At 37.9% G+C, this 20660-nt stretch overlaps 1 long non-coding RNA gene across 1 annotated transcript; it reads right to left on the reverse strand.

Annotated features, from left to right (window-relative positions):
• Positions 1-2793: 2793 nt before the first annotated feature.
• LOC139076700 (uncharacterized) lies at positions 2794-5597 on the reverse strand. The gene is made up of 2 exons (XR_011528587.1): positions 5316-5597; positions 2794-2958 (listed from the first exon to the last, which is right to left on the reverse strand). It is a non-coding gene; the product is annotated as an uncharacterized lncRNA (long non-coding RNA).
• Between the last annotated feature and the right edge of the window lie 15063 nt (positions 5598-20660).

Here is a 20660-nt window from a genome sequence, read left to right on the forward strand (position 1 = left end):
GGATTTGGTTGGCCTGCTCTGTTGTGCCTTTTTGAAGCTGTGCCCACATCTGGGCCCAAAAGGCAGGAGAATAGAGAGAGAGAGTGAAAGCATCAGAGGTTTGCTACGTCATTGGGATCACAGCTCCGTAAGTCAGAGAGGAAGATTCCTCTCCTTCTGAGTTGTGGCCCCGCTGGGCCTCCATTGCTGCTACTGTTACCGCCATCCCTGGATTGCTTGGGGGCTGGTTCACAATAGAATGATGAATTTTTTAGAACAATGGAAGGAAAAAAAACACAAAACAAAACAAAAATGAGGGATATCTACACTGCTCTTAGTGTTAAGCATTCCCTTTCCTACTTTTCAAACCAGAACTAGAAGCCTTCTCCTGGAATTCTGTCTACAGCCAAATGCCCACTTCTGGCTTTGGGTTGCATTAAGATCAAGTTGGAGCATGTCAAAGGAAATATGAAATGGTATACAGATTTTCAGTTCCTTGATATTGTAAATTTCCCCTCTAATCTGCGTAGTATCTTTACTCTTTTAGAGTTATCAAGTAGTAATTCCATACATTCTGTGCAGGTTTTATAGTTCCATTCTATGTCATAGAACGGATACTTACATCATCTTACCTGGCACAAGAACCCCAATAGACTGTAATGCAATTGTATCACCATACAATCCTTAAATATTTACTGAGAGATAGGAAAGTGATTTTTATGTACATTAATTTCTAAGCCAGACTGCCTTAGTTCAAATGCTAACTACTGCTTACTGGATACAGACCATTATTTGAATTCTTTCTGCCCGTCTTCTCATCTTTTTAAAGGGAACAGTGATAATAATAGTATCTCCCTTTCAGTAAGCTACTTAGTTAATATATGTAAGTGCTAAGAATAGTTCTTGGCACATAAGGAACATCATATAAGCTTTGCTGTTACAGTTTTGGATAAAAATATAGTTTCTAACTCACCATCTTTATTGTACAATCTGAAGAATACCCAGTAATCAGCAGTGGAAATATTAGGATATATGTGAAATCACTTTGTTCATTTCAGACTTTGTAAGAATGCACGTGATCTTTTTCTAGTTTAGGTTGTCACTTTCTCCTTTTCCTCACTATTTCCTTCAGTTCGCTGTATCACATTGTCCTGTTAAGATACAGTGCTCACGACCTGGCCTGACCACTGTAGCAATTAAATCACATAATCAGAAAGCTAATTTCATAGCACTTTCAGAAGGTTATTAATTGTTGATGTATATATTTTGGAGAAAGTCAAATATTGGGCAAAGGGCGTATGCTGATAGTCATGCATCAGACAGGATTCAAAGGGAAACTTAAAACCAAGCTTCCTCAGGATGAAGATAACAATCAGAAGACTGATGCTATAATGTGGAAAAAAAAGCAGACCACCTCTCACTCTTCCTCCTCCACTCAGGGTAGGTCACTAAAAGTACACTTTAGAGGTTGAAGAGAATTATTACCAGAATTTTTTCCCAATAGTATCCACAAAAATGTAACTCAACAATTACAGTGGAACACACTTCTATATTTGATGCCTAGACAAAACAAGAAAATAACATAATTCTGTTTGAAGCATACTCTTAATGGTGTCTAGCCTAGAGGAAAGTTTATAGTGATCTTAGAAAAGTTTATGGACTCTGATCAAAAGTCAGGACCATGTATTCGTGTGTGTGTGTATGTGTATATATATATATATATATATATATATATATATATATATATATATATATATAACATTAGTTGAATGTGTGTGTCCTTGCTTGTTTGGGAGTAGTTTATTGTTCAATGAGATAAAGTAGATTAAAAATAACTATTTATTTATTTACTTTTTTAAGACTAAAGGAACCTTAATATATAAGAACAATGTTCTAGGCAATGGCCGAGTTCCAGGCAAAAGGCCAGAGTTCTTTCATTCTCGGCCTTTATCTGGAGGTCTCAGGCTCTGTGTGGAGGCAATGGGTACCAAGAAGGTGAGGGGCGGGCAGGGCACAGTGGAATATTCTACCCTCAACGGGAAGACTATTCTATCATTGACATTGTTCATAATTGCCAGCAAATTGTGACAAAAAAAAGCACTCTTTTAGTAAGTTTTAGTATTATTTTAAAAGTCTCTCCATACAATGCACACACTATTGCCTGGACCCAGGGTGACAACCACTGCCCTCATCATTCTCACATTCTGTGGAAGGAAGATGATGGAAGCAATTTTATCCTCTATATTCTTTCAGGAAGAAAGACACCTGCTTCTCGCCCAGGCATCTCAGGAAACGTCCCACTGTGTCTTAATCCCTCTGACAGGGAACGTACACCTCTTTGAACCAATGCCTGTAGCTAGGGGAATGCTCCTCAGTGACTGACTTAAGCCAATCAAGGTACATGCTAACTCTACCCATCCCATAGGAGTAAGAGTAGGCAAGGGATGGCTTCTCAAAGGAAATTTAGTGCTTTCACCAAAAGAAAGTTGGATGGATCCTGGACAGTTTAGTACATTTTCCTTAGAATTCTTTGTGTACTTTAGCTAAGTGATTTGGTATAAAGATGAAAGTGTTGATTATTACCTGTGGCTTACAGTTTCAAGGTGGAATTTTTGGCCCTCTTTCGTTTTAAACCTCTTTCATATGGTGACATACACTAGAGGATCACACGTTGGAACTGCACTTCTGTCAACAGAAACACAGGCAAAGCAGCCTAGTCCTGAGAACATGTGTCACTTATTATATCTATCTGTGCTAACTGTCTAACTGACCACATGCATGGAATTTTCAGTAAGGTCCGTGTCTGCATCAGTATTTGGTTAAATATATGAACTTCTGTTCATTGTTTATTTGTCTTGATGAGTTGAATCAGCAACCATAAAACACAATTAAATGCATCCTTGAGCAGTAGTGGCATAACTGACTTTAGCCCTTTTATATGTATCCTCTCAAGATATCCATCTTTTTCCACACGGGTTTCTGCAGAAAAAAACAAATGAAAGAATTGTACAGTATTTATCATTTTACCATTTGGTTAATTCTAGCAAGCCTGACTTGGCAGTTACAGACTATACCAGATATTAGCAAACTATGGTCCACAGATCAAATCTAACCCACTGCTTGTTTTTGTAAATAAGGTTTTATTGCAACCGCCCAATCATTTACATATTGTCTATGGCTGCATTGGTCCTACAATGGCTCAAAAAAGTCTAAAATATATGCAATCTTTCCTTTTACAGAAAAAGTTTTCCAATGCTTGGGCTGTACCAATGGCTTACAAACCATTATATAGCAAACCTATGAAACCGTGCTATACATTTGACTCGATTTGTCCAAGGCTATGTATACAGATGAGAGAAACAGTAGAGATATATAGAAACACGAGTCCCTCTGTGGCATAAAGAAATGTATCAGCTAATCAGACTTAAAGAAACATCCCTGAATCTGTCATGTCATGCAGAGATAGTAAATGACAACTCAAAGGACAGTGACAGGATTAGGGAACCAGCCTTCCTGCTGCTTCCACATCAAATTAGTACTTGTGAAACTTACAGAGCTCCTTCAGAGGAGTTTTGGTGAAGGTTCATACGTGCAGAGAAGTGACACATTTGATTTCTAAGACACACACCTGTGTGTGTGTGTGTGTGTGTGCATGCATGTGTGTGTATGTACACGTGTGGGGGTGAATGTGCCATCTAGTTTTCTAACATATAACTCAGGAGACACATTTCAGAAATCTAGAAAGGTAAAGCTAAAAAATATCTACATCAGATACCCATTCTCCCAAAGCCTGCTTAACTTCACCACGCAGAAGCTATCACAGAGCCTCCTACTGAGGAAACACCCGCAGGCCATACGCTTTGGCAAAAGCTGGCTTCTGACTCTAATCAGCCTGTATAATTATAAAATAGACATTTGATTTATTCAAATTCTGAGCTTGCTGTCATCATGGTGGTGGTTGTATGTGTTCATGTGGTGTGTGTGTGGGGTGTGTGTGTATGTTTGTGTGTCTGTTTCTAAGGGACACATTGGAACCATAGTGCAACAGCCGAGATCAGATCAACATGTTCAGTACAGACCAAAAGACATGACTGGAAATAGGTGAAAATAATCTGAAAGTACTAATGTGTTATTCTCTAATTCAGTGTATGTATATGTGTGTATCAGTTTTCTTAGTTTATATTATTTTATCAATTTACCATTAATTCTCTTTTAATACTACTATCTTATGAGTACTATTCTTCAAAAGAAGTGTTATTTTGTAGGACTTCTAATGAACATTTATTTTTAGAAAGGATTTTATTTCAAGCTTATGAAACATATAATAAATCATCAAAAGATATAAAATTACATCATCTGGTTATATTTATGTTCATGAATATAATGTGACTTTTTTCACTTCACATAGGTCTGTGCTGTCAACCTCAACCTTTGCAAGCGACATTTTCATTTAGAATCTTATCATTTTATAATTATTACTTTTCAGAACTCCCAGGGAGCGAACAAAAGCTTCCTCCTTGTATTTCCATTGTTATGTTTCTTTGAAGAACAAATTAAATTTCAACCCCAGCCAAAATAAACTTTTAAATGGCAAAATAAATCTAGAATTATGTGAAAAAAAAATCTAGGGAAAGCTCGACTCTGGATATCATAAGTTCAGGTGTATTTAAGATAATTTACTACCGTGTTTTCTTTTCTTTGTGCAAGGCTGTGGCGCCATATGCTCCCTTTGTAGTAGAAAAGGGAGGAAAGAGCTAAGGTTTGAAAAACATTACTACAGAATGAGCTGAGGAAACCAGTTAGTATATCATTTTATCCTGTCCAGAGAACAAAGACGCAAAGCTGGATTTGCTTTCCCAGCTTAACTCCCATCTATCTCTTTTACATACCCTTTTCCTATTAACATCAGTGATATGAGGATATATAGGAGGAGTCTATAGTCTGAATATACGTAGTTAACTGCATTGGCTCAATGTACCAATAAAAAATTAACAACCCCCTCAGTATATGGGGCCGTTTACCTAATCTTCTCCTAAGTATCTTGCCCCCCGGAAGAAAAACACACAATTTCATTTACCATACACAGCTGATATGCGAAATGGACTTTAGTGCTTTAAATGTATTAAAATTATGATTTGACTTTTACATAAAATGACTCAGTAAGCTCACTTGGATCTGTCCCCACAAGTTGCCATTTTAGAGAGTCATTTTTTCCCCACAGTTCACCATATTGCTAAAATAAATTGCCTTCTCTCTTTCTTTGTTTTGGCTTCCCCTGTGTTTTCCTTTGATTTTTCTGTTCATTCCTCCTATCCATTCTTGCTCTGAATTCTTACCTTTCCTCCTGCTGAGAGTAAATACACCTTCAGGCTGTACTGCTGCTCCATGGAAGAAATAAAGAAAAGCTGAGATATTTCAGTAACGAAGCTATGGTATCTTGAAGAATAATGGAAATGCAGGATCATGAACATCAACTTTCACATGTGCTCAAAATATTCTGAACAAAGTCACTAAGGACATTGTGAGGAATTTTTTGAAACAACACTTGGCAAATTTTCCCTAAAGAGATCTGGGTATTCCCTAATTTGGTAAGATTTCTCATTCCTTAACTCTTCCACAGTGTCTGATATAGTATTGTTTTTGTTTTTCAGTTGGCTCTTTGTTTTACTAAACACTAAGCTTTTATTAGCTTTATAATATTTACTGCTTTTTCAAGTTTTATTTGTATATTTATTGCACTTTAATTGCTTTACCCATTTGCTATTCCTATTTCCTTTTTGTATTTCTTTTCCCTTTTCTATTTCCCTTTTGTAACTTTTCAGATTCTCAATTTTTAACAGGTTAGATGGATATGTACATACACACATATACACGCTAATCTAGAGAGTTACGAGAAGTGTAGGTGCTCTCCCAAAGCTGCAATCACGACAAAATGTTCCGAGGTTTCTTGTGTTAATACCAGTAAATGAAAAGGGATCGTGTTGACCTTGGGTACTGGATCTAAGATCTCCTGATGCAAAAGTTAGTTTAATGTTCAATATCCCAGGACATTTTGTGGTCAGTGGAAGAAAGAGCCCAGCATATAAATTTTCATCTGGAAAATAACAAAATAAAAATGATACTTTAGTTTTTATAGGTTGACATACTTTTATCTTGATATCAAGTTATTGGCAGCTCTTTTCTCTATTTATAGATAGAGAATCTGGAGCTAAAAGAGGGAAGTGAGTTGCTCAAGGGCATTTGGTTAGTAGCTTTCAAAACCAGACGCAAAGTTGAGGAGTCTTGACGTCAAGTCCCTGAGTTTTCTCACCGTACTTTGTTGACTTTTGGATTTGCATGCCACTGAGTGCAAAATAGTTGTAGTGACTAAGCACCAAGTCTCCGAGGTCAGATAGGTTTGACTTAATATTCCATTTCTCCCACTATGTAGCTGTGTAATACTGATTGGGTAAGTTACTCAATATCTCTAACGTCTCAGTTTTTCCATCTGTAAATTGGGAAAAACAATAGTATATACACTCTCCATATACAACAGAGAGAGAAGCACAGAGAGAGAGAGAGATTGATTTTAAGAAACTGGCTTACACAACTATGAGGGCTGACAAGTCCAAAATCATGTAGAACAGGCTCACTGACTAGAAACTCAGAAAAGAGTTGACATCACAGTCTTGAGACTCAATTCCATAGGACAGCCCAGCAAACTGGAAACTCAGGCAGGATGTCTATGGTACAGTCCTGAGGCAGACTTCATTCTTATGTGGGAAACCCCAGTTTTTAATCTTAAGGCCTTCAACTGATTGGATAAGGCCCACCCACCTTAAAGTCAACTCATTATAAATGTTAATCACATCTCCAAAATACCTTCACAGCAACATGTAGAATAGGATTTAACCCAACAATTGGGCACCACAGCCTGGCCAAGATGATACATAAAATTACCCATCACATGTTTTGGTGTAGAATACTAGTTAATGTGTGGCGAAATTGAAGCACTTTGGAGGGGCAGAAACAAGACCATTCTGTCTGTGCAAGCCCAGAGGGTCTCCATCCACTGTCCTTCGCCTCTTACTGTAGGTGGTCATAGCCATTAAGGCCTCTGCTCTTCAACTGCTCTGCTCTGCCATTTACGACCATGGGGGCTTTGGCAAGTTGCTAATTCCCATGTGGCTCAGGCTTCTTACCAGAGAGGGTGCTCATGAGACACTCCTGGATATGAGAGGGGTTTGCTAGGAATAAATGAAGTGATAGGCTAAATCCCACAGGCCAATGCCCGGCATCTACTAGTACTCCATACAAGTTAGCTGTTTTTAGTATTTCACCTGATCTTCAGTCTCCATGTGATCGGCTTCTTACTAGGTTAACAAGATAATTTTGTCAAAACTGGGACATTTTTGAGAATGAAAAAGAGATTTGTGAATATGTACTGCACTAAAACAAGCACAGAGCAGAGTGTCCAGGGAAAACCAGGCCATAAGGTTAACCTAGATGTACTGAAATCTGCTATGGATTTCCTTTTAGAGCTGAAAGTGCTTAAGACATTAAGTTATTTAACTCTTTGCAGTTTTTTTCTTTTTCACAACTAGTTAGTCATCATGTATAGTTAGATTCTGGCATCTAGGATGGACACAACTGCCTTAGGCAAACTCTATTCATTTCTTGTGGGTAGGTGGTGTTAGATAAAATTTATTTTTCCTGAGGGTCCCTGCAGATGGAATTTAGCTAGTTTCATGACACGGAATTCAATTTCTTGCTGCTAGTGTTCAATATGTAAGTATACCTACATAGAGGCTGGCTCTGCCAGCTCGGTTCAAATTCCTGAATAGATGATATTCATAGTTATATTTTTCTATGAGAGGAAGAATTTCTGTCTCAGAAATTCCATGTTGTCCTGATAAAACTATGACATGTTTAAACCATGTGACATGTGGAATAGAGATAGTATTGGAGAAGTAAAACCCACTTTATAAATGCCATATAATATACTTTATTTAATTGATTGTATATTTCACGCCCTCTGTTCTGGGTGCACTCTTTTCCCCACTCCAATTTTAAGGAAGTAATACATTTTCTCACCTCTGCCTTTTCTTCAATGATAGGCTATCACTGATAGCATCTATAGTGCCAAATTCTAAAAGTTTGCTAAGAGTAATCTGTAAGGTATGAATGGTGTACTGGTCAGAGGAGCAGATCTACTAAGAGTGATATAGAACAAGGAATTCAGTAAAGTGATTAAACTTTACACCATTCTGGTTGAACAGTCCATATAAGCCTTTCATACCTCATCTGGTGATGGGCCTAAAGCCAGCAAGGACATCAGCTGGGAAGGGCAGGTAGCTATAAAGCGGAGGAGACCAAGGAATAAGAGGAGCCTGTGAGGGCAAACTTGAAGTGTGCCTGTCTCTCGCTGCATTCAGTAGCAATGAAGCAGGTCATCCACACCGTAAGCTGGCACTCCTGCACAAATGCCTAGCCCGGGGGTCTGGGGCCTTGAAGGAAGAGGTCCAGGAAACCTGGCTGCTGTCTACACAGACAAGATGAGTGAGAATATCAGCAATTACACATGTGAGTGGCAACAAGATCTACCCGATGATGACTTAGACCATAAAAATGCCTGCTCCTTCACTTCTGCCTTGTAAGTCTCATACAAATTTCTCTTGTGGGCAACTCTGACTCAGGCACCCATAGGGAAAGGAATTCTGGGAAATGTAGTTCTAGCTAAGCTAAGTTGATGCAGGATAAAGACACCACAAATGGTTTCCGTAAGTTTCTCGTGGCTAAATGTAAACTGGGAATTGCTTAAGTTGTTACATTTCTGTAACTGTTCTTATTCCTCGGGAGGCTCTGCTGTAATGGAGTCTTTTGTGGCTAACCTTGATGACTTACTCCTTGTCTGGGACCTACATGCTGCCAAGATTTAGTAGTCTCAGGGCAAGACCACCATCTAATTTCATCTAAATTCTAAACCCCATCCCCCCCTACTGTAGTAATAATATATAAATCAAAGTTATGAAGAATTTATCTGGGTTGCTATTATGTTCAGAAAGTAGAGTGTGGTAAATGGTTAAGGATGCTGACTCTGGGATTAGCCTCCATTTAAACTGTGGCTCTGCTTCTGCCAGTTGTGTGCTGTGGGGCAAGTTACTCAACCTCTCTGTTCCAGCTTTCACATCTGTGAAATACAGATAATAATAGTAACTGCGTCATCAGGTGTGGGCATTAAGCATTTCAAACATATAAAATGCGCGGATCATTGCTGTGCTTAATAAATCTTGACTAATATAATTATACCACAAATCTACTTGAATAATAATTACTTGTACAATATTTCATCAAAATCCTCATGATTAGTAAAATTAATCTGTCTTATCTTTTTAAAGATAGTCTGATCTTCAAAAGAAAATATTACGTTGGATATGGATCTTTCTTGTGATAACATACACCTTATCATTTCTTTTCCTATGAGAGAATTCTTTCCTGAACCTATTTTATTAAAGAACCTGGCCTTGCTGTCTGCTTTAACCTGCATGTCCATGACCAAAATTAAGGTGTTCATAATCCTTTTCCTCCCTTATCTCATGGATTTGGACAAGTGGGTTGGCCCTAAGAAATGTGAGAGGAGCCAATGCATATATTACCAGCTGTTTAAAACTTTGAAAGACTATATTTTCTTTTTTTCAGTTATGTTGACTTCAAACATATTCACTTATAAAACATTTGCATTGAGTCTGGGAACCACCAATAGCCCCAAGTGTTGATTTCTAGATGTGTGAATAGAAACTGCTAGTCCCAGAAACCCATTCTGGGGAGGAGTACTCCAGCCCACATTTTATTGATACTTGTTGACACAAGGTGGCTAGAATTCTGGGCAGCTGTCTTTCTAGGCTTTCAAAGGAGCAAATTGAAACTTGGAGCCAAGTTTGTCCACATTTGACCACTTTCACCTTGTGAAGTAGTGATGGAATTTACCACCACGCATTAGGTGGAAAATGTGAGTAATTGCATTTGCTTCAGTCAGTAAAATATATATTTTATTATCATTCTTAGAGTTGGGGAAATTATGTTTTCTAGCTTTGTTGTACACAGATCAAAGAAGAGACGCTCATTTATGCCAGATTTCACTATGTATTAAACAAGCTATTTTTGGTGAGATTATGAGGTAACCAAACCTCTTTTTAGTTTAATTTTACCTTTAACTGGATTCAGATTGCTTTAACTGAAGAGTCAAAGGGCCTGACCTCTAATTCATTAACATAATCAGAAGCACATGTAAGCTACCGGCTGCCAATCTGTTTGCAAGTCAGTGACTGCAGGATATACACAGCAGTCTTCAGGGTCTTAGTGGTACTCTGGGGGTATTCTTACGTACATAGGCAGAGAAGAAAACAGAAAGAGAGAGAAATGCTATAAAGTAAACAAAAGTTTACATACAAATTGTAGTTCAACTTTTTACAAGGTTTAAGCGATTGCTTTTTAGGTGGAGGAATCATGTAAATAGACCCTCCTTGCTCTCACAAATATCCATCCCTAGATTTTATTTGTCCTATAATTCCTGAAAATTCCAGTAGCAGGTGATCATCATAGCTCCTCTTGAGGAAAGCTCTCTTGTGGAGTATTAGCTCTCCAAGCAAGTTCACTTTTGGTAAAAATTTAAATAGGAGAGGAGGAGAATATATGGCTTCAAATTTGCCTCCTGACACACATATAGAGGTTAGGAGAGCAGAAAGAAAATCCTTTGTTGAGCTGGAACAAGAACACATCAAAGTGGGTGACGGCTGAGCACCAGAGGAGTTTTGCAAACGCCCTCCTATTCTAGCTTACTGTTTTAGTTTGTAAAACAAGTCTCATTCTTGGGAAGGAGAAAAATATCAGCCAGTGTATAATAACTGATATATAATTACAATAAATAATATAGTAAGTAAATTAGATATAGTACAGCTCAGGTTTTTACTTTCTTTTCTGCCGTCTGGCAAAAGAAACCAAAATGTATGGGATATGGTTAATGTTGCTAATACAGAAATGCAGAGACTGTCTCAGGAGGTTGGCACCACCAATCCCACAAGATAGTAGGTGCAAGCCCCATCCTGCAGCACATTCTTCATTCAGTAATGTTGTTCCATATTTCCTGACACGCCCAGCGACGAGTAGTTTGTCTGTCTGTCTGTCTATTTGGTTTTGGTGTCGTCCCCTCCCTCCACCTTCGTATGGTGGAGAGAGTCATCATAGCTCTTTAACTAGGATTATTGTAGCGCCTTATTGCCTTCCTTGTATCCTGTAACCAGGCAGAGAGAGATTTGTCCCTGGAGATAAATTTCATGAAGGGAATCTTGGTGATTCCTAAATTTGCACTGCTTTCTCTTGACAATTTAATTCTCCAAATCATATTCTGTATTGTACATAAAACTTACGCCTTTGTTCCACAAGTCAGGGGCAAGGGAAATATTCTTACTTTTGTGATCCAGAAACCGCCTTCATCCTTAAACTGATCTGAGAGAATGATTCAATGACTATCTTTAGGCATTCTTTGTGAAGCTATTTTATTACCATCAAGAATCTCTTTGCCAACATTTTCTTCCCACAAGTGTATTTTGATGAACCACATAAAATTTCATTAACTCAGTCTCTGATACAGTAACTGGTAGATAATAATTACTCAATAACTTGAATGGACTAGTCTGATATTTTATATAAAGCAGCTGGATTAAATGGGAATGTACCTAATGGGCCAGATCTGAAAAGCCAGTGCTAAACCTTGTATAATTAATTCTCAGTAACCAGGCTGTGTCATCCATTTTGCAGAACATTTACCATTCCTTGCCCATCTTCCACTCCTCATCACTTATGTCACATTCACCTTTCTTTCCCACTACACTTCTGAAAGGAACTTTCTGTAACACTTCTCAAAACTCTTATGTTGCTTGATTTCTCAGTTTTTCTTGGAGCACGGTTGCGCTCAGCTGCTTCTTTAATTCCTGTGTTATCCTTTGGTCTGTCCTATTTTGGGGAGTCAGAACCATGGTGGACAAAGAGGCAGACTTTATAGTCAGAAGGAATTGGGTTTAAATCTCTGCCGACTACTACCTACGTTTACATAAATAAGTGGATTAATGCTATGGGGACTCTGTCTTCAACTATAAAACGGATGCCATGGCTGCTTCATAGGAGTCTTATTTGTAGAATAGTAGATTTTTGGTAAATACTCCCTTTTTATACTTTCTCTGTATTCTTTTGCCTCTCTAGTTCCTGACTTTGTTGTTTGCTTGTGTCTTTTATTTCTTTGCTAATGAAAATTATGTTTCCTTCCATTTAATCCCATTGTTACTGCCCAGATATGGCAAGTGCCCCCTCGCAGGTGTGTTTCCCCTCCGTGGGATCTCACCTGTCCTTATCTCATGGATTATAATATCGAAAGATAAAAAGTGATTTTTCACATTTGTATCCTATTTAGATTAATGTTTCTGACCTCTTTTGGTTGACTTGGCATTGAATGTATAGAAATATGCATCTTTGATCATTAGTTCTGTACTTTAGTAGAACATAGTGACTATAACCTTATTTCCTATCATTATTTTGCCACATGGTTGGACATCAAATGTTTGCCTCTATTCTCATACTTCTGGGACAGAAAACTATTAGCCTTTAAAGCATTAAAAAAAAAAAAGAAAGAATGTCTTTCCCCTTTGCTCTTCAAGACTACTACTCTTTAATGCTTTTGCTTTTCACGGTGTGGTTCTTGGATCATTAGCATGAGTACTCACTGGGAAGCTTGTTAGAAATGCAGAATCTCAGGCCCTACTTAGACCTGGTGAATGAGCATCTGCATTTCCAGGAGATCCCCAGGTCATTTCCATGCACTGTAGAGCTTGAGAATTGCTTTAAATTGTATTGATAAAAAGAATTGAAAGCCATTTTTGAACTGGAAAAGAAAATCAGAAAAATAGAGGCAATATTTAAATATCATTCATAAACTAGCAAATGGGGGGCTGAAAAGAGGTCTTATTTTTGAAAGCTGCCATAATATAAATGATAAACTAATTGCCTGTAGAAGTGCCAACCGACAATATCTGCCATGACAAAGGAGGGGATAGGGTAGATTTTCCTGCTCAGTGCTGAATGAAGCCATGGAAAATGTTTTTCGTAACCACCCTGATGTTATAAAGAAAAAATTACCAAGTGACATATTTCTAGATTAAAAGGAAATATTAAAACTGGCTTTCAATATTTAAAGCTTACTTAACTAGCAACACTTCGCCTGACATTGACTCATGTCATTTTATTTCATTCTTCTTTTGATCCATGCAAATAGTTACATGGTTTAAAATATATTATCATGTCACCTTTTTGAACAGTTTAGATAAAAGAATTTTTTAATACTGGGTGATGAACCCTATGGCCAAGGCTTGATGAGACAATGTTTGCAATAAAGCAGTGAATCTGGGTGAGAAGAAAGCCGTATTTTCCTTTTTAAAAATAATGAAAATGCATTATTTATACCTACTCTTTCAATATTGCACTCACTGATAATTGATGAGAGTTTTGTGATCACTTATCTGAGGTCTCTCCCTTCATGGAGGGAGCTGCCCATCTCAATTTCATGCCCGGGATCAAAACGTGGCAAGCCGTCAGCCTTGTTTCCCCTTGCATTGCGAAGATGCAAGAGGTATCACAAGAAGTAGGAGCATAAAATAAAATTATTCCTGTTCTGCTTGATTTTAAATTTGCTCGAGTTATTTATTTATTTATTTATTTGCTTCACATTTAAAGAACTAGGTTCCTTTCCCATGCTTGGTACGTAGTACATCTTTTTTCTCTGAGTTAATTCTCCAAGTCTGGTCTGTCAGCCAGTATAAACAACACTTGATGAATGAGACTCAAGGTGTTTAGTCACCTGAAGCAGCTGTTTGAAGTCACTCTACACACAGCCCGAGGCCTGTGTTTTCACAGCTGTGAGAACTCTTCAAAAGCTTTCCCTCTTGGCCTAGCTCTTTGCTGTGGCTTTAAACTCTTAGCGCAAAATCTGGACTATTTCAAAAGAGCAGAATGAAACTAGAGACAGTAATTTTGCATGATTTTGAGCCAAAAATGGCCTAAAATAAATAAATGAAGTACATTTGAAAGTGCTTTACCTAGGTGGGCTATATATCTGAGAATTGTTCTCTCTCTCTGCATCCCTACATCCTCTCTTAAAAGGGCCATGTGTGGCTGAAACCCTGCGCTCTGTTTGTGCGGCAGTATTTTCATTTTGTGTTCCGATTCTGTGACACCAAAGCTAAAATCTTATGAGCTTCGAACTATATGTACCTGAATTAAGCTCAGGGAATTGCTAGATGTTTGAGCGAGTTCCAGGCTCATAAATCGACCTAAGGTGATTAAAAATGGCATTCTTTGCCAGCCTGCTTAGGTGCTTCAGGCTTTTGAAGTCCCTCTGATGTCTTCCATTGGCCTGGCAAGCTCAGTCCATGAAGCAAACTTAAATGTGTCCACTACGTTTGTTATAAGGCTTCAGACTTCCTTGAGACTTTTCAACGACAGCTGTTTTCCGTCCTCGTATATAGAATGAAAGGACATAGTTGCTTCTCACAAAGAATCCCATTACTTCTTTACTAGAAAGATGTAAGAACCGTTTTTGTTCAGAATGATTTTTTTTTTTAATTAGGGATTTTATTTCTGAATTTGGAAAATGGCTGCTTTTGTTTTGGAGCTACTTGGCACATGTCAAGTAAAGTTCACTTGACTTTTACGAAATTTTCACGTGATTTATAACAAATATTCTTCCAACTATTCTTCTTCATTTAATTAAACAGAATCACATATATGGTTTATCCATTTACTTCACAAATATGTATTTAGTGTCTGATATGTGCCAACACCTGAGTTAATTGCTGAAAATATAGAAGTAAGATAGACAAGGTCCTGCCACCACACGGCTTAAAATCTAATTGGGAAAAGATGCATTAAATAAGTAACAAAACAAATAATGAGTGTTTTATGATCAAGATAAGCGCTACACGTTCCGCTTCAGCAGCCCGGGGTTCACTGGTTTGGATCCCAGATGTCGACCTACACACTACTTGCCAAGCCATGCTGTGGCAGGCATCCCACATATAAAGTAGAGGAAGATGGGCACAGATGTTAGCTCAGGGCCAGTCTTCCTCAGCAAAAAGACGAGGATTGGTGGCAGATCTTAGCTCAGGGCTAATCTTCCTCAAAAAAAAAAAAGAAGATAAGTGCTACAAAGGAAGGGTAAGGATGCAATGAGAGCAAATAATCCTTAAATATATCTATCTTCTTTCTCTGAAGCCTTTGATTTTAAGAGAATGTTAAAATCAACACTGATAATAACTTTTTATTATAATATATCTTAATGCATTAGTTATTATAAGAAAATCTAGTTTTTATCATTGTGGTTTTCATGTTGACTCATGCAGTACTTTGGCCCTTATATATTTCTAGGTTTCATTTTTTATAAATATGTTGAAATTTAAATACATTTTTATTATCCTCAAATACTTATATAAAATATTCAGAGTACTTGACACATCATTATGGAACTATGGGATTCATGCTATTTTCTTTAGCCATGTCTTCTGCTTTGAATAATTTCCTTGGACAAAGGTAGAGTAAGGTCAAATTCATTCATTCATTCATGCATTCATTCATTGCACAATTTATTGACTGCCTACTACGTGTCATATTTGTTCCTGGGAATAGGAAAATGAATAAATTAAGTTCTTGTATTTGTAAGCTAACAATTATTTCTGTAACTAATAAATTGTGAGGTTTCAGTGGCCTAACAGGAATGGGCAGGTTCTAGACCAGGGGTCCCTGTATGGGTTTGTACACCCCTTGAGCTAAAGTTGGTTGGTTCTTTTCTAAATGATTAAAAAAAGTTAAGGGACTGGCCCAGTGGTGCAGCAGTTAAATTTTCGCCTTCCGCTTCAGTGGCCCGGAGTTTGCCAGTTCACATACCGGGTGTGGACCTATGCATCGCTTGGCAAGCCATGCTGTGGCAGGTGTCCCACATAAAATGGAGGAAGATGGGCATGGATGTTAGCTCAGGGCCAGTCTTCCTCAGCAAAAGGAGGAGGATTGGCAGCAGACGTTAGCTCAGGGCTAATCTTCTCAAAAAAACAAAACAAAACAAACAAAGCAAGAATACCCTTTCACGATATTTGAAAATTTTATGAAATTCAATTTTCAGCACCATAAACACAATTTTAATGGGACACAGCCGCACTCGTTCATTTACCCGTTGTCTTTAGCTGCTTTTGCTCTACAATAGCAGAATTGAGTAGTTACAGTGGAGATCGTTGGGCCCAGAAAGTCAAAAATATTTACTCTCTGTCCTTTATAGAAAAAATTTGCTAATCCCTGACCTAGTGTAATAGAAGTTTATTTCTTAATTATAAAACGGTTGTCCCTGGTGCATTAGTGTCCCTCCTTAAAGTAGTGATTCAGAGACTCAGAGTCCTTATATTTCCCAACTCTGGGAGCCATCTTTAACGTGATGTCCTGTAGTTACTGTGTTTATTTGCAGCCTGATGGAAGGAAAAGGGCATGGTGGATAAAGTATGAGCAATTTTTTGGAACTAAGCCTAGATAGACGATACACATTGATCCAGCTCACAATGTTTTAGCTGGAACGCAATCCTATGGCCACACTTGACTGTGGATGAGACTGGGAAATAAAATCTAGCTTTATGACAAGGAATAAGAGGAAAAGTGTTGTTATCAGCTGCCAGCGTCTGATATAAAATTTTCCCGAAAAAACCTTAATAATTTGGGGACAACAAACAGGTAAAAATATAATTATACTATTGTGAAGTAATTTAATTAATAGTTACATCAAAAGTAGAGTGGAAGCAGGGAAAGGAAATTATTTAAAGATTTCTATGCATGGTCAATTCAAGAAACGTGCTACAAAGGAAAGATAGAACAGCATGCAAGAATTATAATATAATATTGTAAGTTTCGTGATAGCAATTTATAGAGGATGCTAATGAAACTCAGGGATGCTAATAGACGTATCTAACCTTGCATAGGTGAGTCAGGGAAGTATTTATAGAGAAACTGCATTTTTTATGATGAAAATTATAATAGCAACTGTTTATTGGGCACATGTTGTATCTAAGACATAGCAGGAGATCTTCATGTACTGAATACTTCATTTATCAATCACTACAAATCTGTAAGATAGTATTTATCCCCACTTTCCCAATGAAAATAATAAGATAGATTAAATTATTTCCTCAAAGTCACATTGCTAGCAAATTGGGACTTTAAGCCGTGTCTTCTGAATCCAAAACGTGTGCCCTTGACTCTCTGTTACACTGTACAAGCAGAAGGGCATCAGGTGAACAACAGGAAATTGTCGCTCTTTGTAGAGGGTAATTTACACACAAATAATTGGGCATGATAAAACAGAACACACAGAGGACAATAAAGGATTCCAGTGACTGGAATATGTGGTAAACATGGAGGAGAGGTAGATGATGAGGATCTAAGGCAGGTTGGACTTCAGCCTAGATTTGTGGGGATCCAGGAAATATTTCTATGTGGGAGAGTCACGTGATCAGATTTGGGTTTCAGAGAAATAACTTGGATGAAGGACATATTTGATTGGAGAAATGACAGAATTTTTAAAGGAATAGATACAACAAGCAAGTTTCTAGGGGGCAAATTTTCTTAGAATATATCATTCATGAAAGAGAAAGTTGATTAGAATTTCTCTAATCAATGAAATTTTTAATGTACTTCATTTCAACGAGGAAATAGCAAGGTAGTACGAGGTTTTGGAAGTCACCTCAGGTTTTTTATTAACATGTGATGGACTTAGCTAGATTACCAAAGTTTCCACGGACAAAGTTGTGAAGTCTCTTTGATTCACAAAACATTTAAGGAAGACTAGGATCTTCATTATTTTCTTAGGTGGAACTTTTATAGAGCTGAAAACAGCAAAAACGAAACCCCTCATGGACACTAATGCAAACATTACCTGGCATTCGTACAAGAATTTTACGAGTTCTTTCTCACCATAAAGGGCAGTGCTTTTTTATTACTCGATTTAATTAAAACTTGTTCTAGAGACCACCTATGCAATGCAACCTCTTCCCATTTCTAGAGTTCTTGCAGAGAAGGGCTACTCAAATCTTTATTTTGGGGATCTTCAGCATTTTCCTTCACTCTCCATTCTAGTCTTGCAGAACAGACTATTGATCTTGAGAATATTGTGTCTTTACATGAAAATCTTTTTTACCTGTCAATTAATATTTTGGCATATAGATTTCATGTTTCTAAGACTTGATATTTCTTTGTGCAATTGATTAGCTAACAAGAAAGTGGTTTTATATACAGCTTGAATTTTACATATGCTATATTTTTCAAGCATAAACACACTTTAGATATTAAATCAATAAAATCAAATTTGAGTTTGTTTTACTCTAAAGGTATTCTATTGCAATAGGACCCTGGGGTATGTGTATGTGTTCTGATCTACACATAGCTGTATTTTGCTGTTGTCAGAACCATGTTTTCTCTTAAAATGGTCTTTTTTAGTGAGCATTCGCCTAAGCCCTATCCTTCTTTGCTGTCATTACCATTGATCAATGTACTGCCTGATATATAGTAATCAAACAATAAACGTTAGCTAATATTATCCAAGGTTATAACAATATTATACTTTTTAAAATAAGTCTATTCTGAGTGTGTATCAAGAGGGTTTGGATGGGGATGATTGGGGAAGACAGGGATGACGACCATCTCTTTTCTACTAGCATTATAAAAGTTAGTGCCAATATTAGCAAAGTTTATGTACATGTATATGTATTTGTGTGTGAACATATAAACACACATACGTATATTAGGGACAATGTATACATATGCATGTATATTTATATAGTCAAATTTTCTAACAGACATCAATATTGGTAGCTAGAACAAGAATTGATGCCAGATCATCACCATTATTTTCAGGTCAAATTTTCAAGGAAACAGACTTTGAGACAGAAATTTGCTTACAGGACGATTCTGTGGAGTTTCCTCTCTGAATAAATAGTGGTAAGGAAGTGAAAAAGCAGGCCTGGGCAAACGGAAATGTTAAATTATGATGCTGTCACAACAGAGGACTTGGCTAATCCTAAAGGCAACTTGGAGTCTTGGATGGTCTTGCAGAGTTGCCCCAAATTGAGGCAAAGGGATAAAACTTTTGTACCCCATTATTACTTTGTCATTGAATATGGCCTTGTCCCCAAGGAGGGACATTGAGGTCAGACAGTTCCCTTCAACCTAGGGTAATCCTGAGAGAGGGACTCGGCTGTGGGCCACCAGAAGCGAATACTCCCAGATCTGAGGGAGTAAGTACTTCAATTTTCAAGGATTTTTCTGGCTGGTGTACCACATTATCCACTACAATTTACTTTTTGCATCACTCAGACCCACATGCTTCTTATAAGTTCATCTCAACTGGAACTAACTGTCAAGATTCTAGTTGGTCACTTTTCCTGTGGAGATTTATAAAAAAGGAAGGTTCATGGCATGAAATACAGTCCTCACTAATGTAGCTGGTCTCAGGTCTATGATGATATTCATCATCATCCTACTCAATCACCTATTCTAGATGCCACTCACACTGGCTAGTCCCTTTGCCGGTCCAGAAGGCTTACCTAGCAGGGTCATTCAGACTCTCATCCTGAGAGATCTGATCGCCTGATCATCACAAATGTGTTAGACTAAGGCTACTACATTTGTCCATTTATTGCCAAAACAAATGAATCAGTGGATGACTAAGAGCAAAATACATCCTTCCTTGACTCCAGTGAGCAACATTAGCTCTACCTCCTCCTGATGATCAGAGTAAATTACCCCTGCCAGAATGGTGACTCCTTTCCTTGACTCCTGCTCTATTGGCATGCGGACCCCAAAGTAACTGGATGGCAGCCATAGACTAAATTTAACGGACTCTCGCTGTGTCTTCTAGTGGAAGAATTCCTCTTCTGAGCAACAAGATCTCTAAACCCACAAATCTCAGAGTTACAAGAACCAGAGGCACAGAGTCTCCAAATAGGTTACTGGGAGTGATGACAAAGCAAGTCAATCCCACCTCTATCTGGTTCCTGGCCCCATGCATTCATGTACTGGGGATACAGCACCCTATAATGGTAATTGGTTTAGGATACATACTGCATCTTGGAGTGTGGTGCCTCATCCTGTCAGATTATTATCTTAAACCTCGTCTCCAGCTAAACTTTCTGAAGGCTGTTCCATTATTCTTACAGACAGTTTCTGAGTTGTGACTGAGTTGGCTGATTTCACGACCCTGAGTCCACGACTGTACCTCCTTTGCAGTAAAGTGGTTTCCTTAGTCTGATGTAGTGTTATGTGGGATCCTTTGTGAATTTCCCAATCTGAAACCCTCAATAGTGCTGCTGGCCAAGGCCCTGCAGGCAGAAAAGGCAAACCATACTCAGAATAAATATTGGTGCTAATGAGGATGAATTGCTGCCCCTGCCAAGGAAACAATGAGAGGGTTCTGTCGACTAACAAAAACGTCCATTTTAATTATACTTCCAGAGTCTGGAGATATGCTCACCAGGTGTATTTATTCACTCAAAGGACCCATAGTGAGCTGGCGCTGGACCAGGACTCCATTTATTACCTGCCTTCCACATATCCTCACAGAGTAGGTC

This window comes from Equus przewalskii, chromosome 17 (assembly GCF_037783145.1).
Source record: "Equus przewalskii isolate Varuska chromosome 17, EquPr2, whole genome shotgun sequence".
NCBI classification, from domain to species: domain Eukaryota; kingdom Metazoa; phylum Chordata; class Mammalia; order Perissodactyla; family Equidae; genus Equus; species Equus przewalskii.